At 39.3% G+C, this 4,404-nt stretch overlaps 1 long non-coding RNA gene across 1 annotated transcript in view; it reads left to right on the top strand.

Annotated features, from left to right (window-relative positions):
• Positions 1 to 1,686, top strand: part of LOC113476732 — a 3,177-nt gene extending 1,491 nt beyond the window's left edge. Inside the window, exons 2-3 of the long non-coding RNA XR_003397773.1 lie at positions 619 to 678; positions 1,201 to 1,686. This is a non-coding gene — a long non-coding RNA (uncharacterized LOC113476732). The remainder of the gene's footprint in view (positions 1 to 618; positions 679 to 1,200) is intronic.
• Positions 1,687 to 4,404: the final 2,718 nt, after the last annotated feature.

Genomic DNA, 4,404 nt, shown 5'->3' with positions numbered 1-4,404 from the left:
CGGTGCGCTGCCGCCGCACAGATGCCGCTCGCCGGCGCTGGCCTCGGTCCGTGCCGTGCCCCAGCCCCACGCGTGTGCCTCCCTCAGCTTTTGGAAGTGTTTTCAGGATTCTTAGAGCGCTTTCCCTCCGCCCGTAAGAAAACGGTTTGCATTGCAACGTCCTCGCAAATCTTGGGGGACACACCCCCCAAACCAAACAACGAAACACACCAAAACTCTCCCAACTGTGAAATGCTACGTCGATTTTGCACAGTGGATGTGTTTGCATTCTGTTTGTAGCCACTGCAAATTCCGTCCCCGTGCTGCTTGGCTTACTCTGCTCCCCCTGCTAACTTGGCTTAGCTTTGATGGAGAAAATCTGAATTGGCAATACCAAAATTTGCGACCATCCTTTCTGAAGCTCTCCTGAGAGCGGATGCAGGAGGGGATGGTGAGGTGTGTACGTAGACGTATATATGGTGTCTCAGCCATAGGAGCCTGCTTCTCATGCAAAATAAAACCAATAATACTCGGAGATACAGGTGTATACAAATACATTCTGCCGCGGGAATGATAAGAGCCGGACTACCGCTCTGTTTTCAACCCCTCCATCATTAACACTGTTACATCTCCTTCCAGTAATTCATCAGCTGTTCATGTGTCTGAAGACAAGTGGAAGAGTGGAGTATATTCTTCAAGGTACTGGTCGTGATATTGCAAATCTCGACAACTGCACTTTTTACAAATCAGATCTTTTTAGATAACTAGAATCAACTCTGTTTTCTCTCTTCTTTATTCAGTAATTGTACCTTTCAGATACCATCTTCAAAGGGGCATCGTACGTAGGCAGGATAAAAAATATCTGGTTTTATGTGCGAAGAATATGGTGTAAGAATAGACTTTTCCTTGGGAAATTAAAGATGTGTTGGAAGAAAGATCAGCCTTGCTTAATGCCCCGATGGGTGAGTGCACTAAGGTTTTTCAGCCTTCTTTTGTCCTCTTGCTCATTTTGTTAATTGACCAAAAGAGGTCGCAAGTTGTCCAGGATTGAATTAGACTCGATAAATCTGTGCGAGCCCATCTACAAAGGAGGAATTGATCAGGCACAATATACTGCATGTTTGGTTTCAGGATTGGGTTTTGGTTTGGGTTTTTTTGAGACTATTGCAGGAAAGTTTGCTGTTACCTTTTCATTTTACTTTGGTTTTAATAATTTTCTAGGTGATGAAGTCTGAAAATCTTTGGGATTGTATTGGTGTGTATCAGAAGAGCTCAGGTTAGGTCTAGCTGAAAGAGAAGGCCACCTTCCTTTCTGCTCTAGCGCTAACACAGTGGGGTAACACTGTACACTGTATATATACAGGCATCTCCTCACTTGGGGTGAACTTTTATATCATGCTGCTTTCAAAACTGAAACAATAATGCAGGGGAAATGCTGAGAGAAGATAAATAAAATGGGGCAAAGGGAGTTAGGGGATGGAAGGAATGACAGAGAGCAACCCTCTCCCTTCACCACGGTCTTACACCTCTTACACTAGTGTAACATATTTCAAACTGTGGCATGAATGTTTTTATCAAGCTGAAATTTGATTCCCACCATCAGAAAGACCTATTTTTCTTTCTCATCTTTTATAACATTCCCCAAACTTTGTGGTGCACCATTTTGAAGTCCTGTTAATACAGGGAGATATTTGCAATGTCACCAAATTAAAATGATCTCCTGCTTTTTCTTTTTTTTTAAATACACAATTGGTGAACTTAGTATGTAATTTTAAATAGCATAAATCAAGGTTAATAAAACATCAAGGTACTCTGAACAAAAAGCACACCAAGTGGAAAATTAACGCTGTCAAAAATGTGGCTGAATCACTTTTGCAATAAGTGAGTAGAAAGAGAGGCAGTGATGTGTCAAAGATCAGGTCCGCCTAAAAGCTTTTGCTAAACAAATAGCTATTTGCACTGTCTTAATCAATGGGCACTGCATTACAGTGCAATTATATGAATGACAGAATTTGGTTCAAAGCCCTACTTGGCAATCAGAAGACAAATACCAGTGTATCTGGAAAGACAGGTAAGATATCCATAAAGAAAAAAAAAAAATACACCCCCCCCAACACACACCTATAACTAACAGCTGAACTCCAATTACAGACCAAACCTTAGTAATATTGATGGAACAATTCTATGTGGAGAAAGCCAAGGGCTAAATATGCAAAGTAACAGTGTTTATAAAACTGTACCAAATCTGAACTTTCACATTTTACATCTACTAATCTAGAGACTTTGCAATTTTTTTCCTGTTTATTCAGTTTTACTGAGAGAAGAGGGAGAGTCTAAAGTCATGTCGAGTTATACTGAAACTCTACAGTCAGTTCTAGAGGATGGAGAGCAAACAAGGAACAACCAAAAGGCATTGGGCTTCACAGAATCTCATGTCCTCCTCCCACTGCTCTTGAAAGTGTAATTTATGGAAGCACAAAAGGGAGGAACTTTATTTCCCCTTCCACTTTATCCTCCCTCCTCCTTCATATTCAGCTCCCTCTCTCTTCTCTGGTGCATTAGCTGAACTCACACCTTTTGTGTACTTGTTTTTTGGTGGCTGTGTTTGCTACAGGGACTAGACAGGGGAACTAGAGTTGTGGTTGAAGTAGCTCTACTTTCCACTGCATGGTCACATTACATTTTGGAGCAATCCAGACTTTTTAGTGTAATCCCATTGTACTGCATATGATTATACTACCTGAGATTTAACTGTCAAGAATGTGAGTTTTCCTATATAATGCTATTTTAAAACTTGTGTGATTTTGCAACTCTGTTTAAAAAAAAAAATCCCACAGAAATATAGAGATACATAGCTCATTTGGATTGAGGGATAAATCCACATTTGCAAAGCACCCTTTAATGGGTTTTTTTTTTTTTTTTTTTTTTTTTTTTTTTTTTTTTTTTTTTTTTTTCCTTCGCAGAGTTTTAAGTTTTATATACAATAAACTTCTGGAGTCAGCAGAAAGTAGTCTTTCCTCAATATGTTCTTGTTTTCCAGAGGATGAACACTCAGATTTACAATGAAGTCAGTTGATACAATATGTACTTTACACTTAATTTAAATTATACTTTCTAGATCGCTGTTTTCACAAAGGCAAGTATTGAGATCCCAGCATTATTTGTCACCTGTCTGTAAAAATAGTTTGAAGAAACTTCCCTGCAGACCTTCTCCTGGTAGGATGGTAGACATGAACATCTAAGGCGTTTTCCAGCTCCCCCTCTTAAGCCAAGTGTGCAAGTTTACCGATTAGGAAACTACTGGATTCCTCGCAAATTCCACCCTGTGCTGATTTCTCTGAAGATGGCCATCTGAGTTCAGTGTGACAGAACAAACAAGAACTGAGTGTGGAAGCAAATAGAATTAGGAAACCAAAGGAGAACAAGCAAATCCTTTGTTGGGAAGTCAACTGAATGAAGACATTTTACACATTAGTGAAGACTTTTCAGGATATGTCCCTTTCTTTGCTACAATTGCCAGCATGCTATCATAATGAAAGGACATATATTGATGGTATTACAGAAACACTTCACTAGTTGAGATGTCTTGTTAACCATGATAGAAGAAGGAAAGAGAGCTGACAGGTTTCCTATTACAAAGCTTTTATCCAGAGAGGTGTTCATCTCTTTTATGTACTCGTTAGACATTATATAGTGTGTCATGGAAGTAAAAATCTTATGGAATTTAAAGAGAATGGGGATTAGAGGGAGGAGGAAATGAAAAAAAATCTAGGTCTCAGGACTTCTTCATAAGAAGAGACAAGTTTGCTGCTGGACCAGAAGTTCACACCCACACCACATCCAGCAATCTGGGTGTTGTGCAAGTTCAAAAATGCCGGTGTCATAAGAGGTAAAAGGAAAAATGCTTCTGCTTCAAAAGTGTACAGTCAGCTGGAGCTAGATTTACTGACACACTTGAACTTTTGTCCACAAGTGAAAAAAACCCAAACATCCTACCTTAACATCTCAGTGGGTTGTTGAAGTGGAAAGACAAGTGGTGTGGATTACTGGAAGCGGACTGCCACTGAGACTGGTGTGCATGGAGAACTGACCTTCTTTATGTGTATTTGGTTTTGAATGAATACATTAAGTTTTAGGTCATTCTATAAAATAGTGGGTCATGAACATCCCTCATGTTAAGGTGGATTTACATACAATCAGTCAGAAGATAAAAATATAAGAAAGTATGTGAGAAATCAATTTAGCATGAGTTTACTCTTTATTCACCAATCCCACCCCTTCATAACACTATGCTACAGTACAATAATATCTCACTATATTTATAAAGTATTATCTATATTACATGTACTATGGAAAAAAAAGCAGTAAAAAAAGGCCTGCAAATCTAGATGCCTTGTTACCATGTGGCCTTCAGAATATTTCCCA

The sequence above is a fragment of the Athene cunicularia genome (genome assembly GCF_003259725.1).
Source record: "Athene cunicularia isolate RWA chromosome 2 unlocalized genomic scaffold, athCun1 chr2_part1, whole genome shotgun sequence".
In the NCBI taxonomy this organism is placed as follows: domain Eukaryota; kingdom Metazoa; phylum Chordata; class Aves; order Strigiformes; family Strigidae; genus Athene; species Athene cunicularia.
The sequence above is the reverse complement of the archived record's forward strand: the minus strand, read 5'-3'. Positions and strand labels throughout refer to the sequence as shown.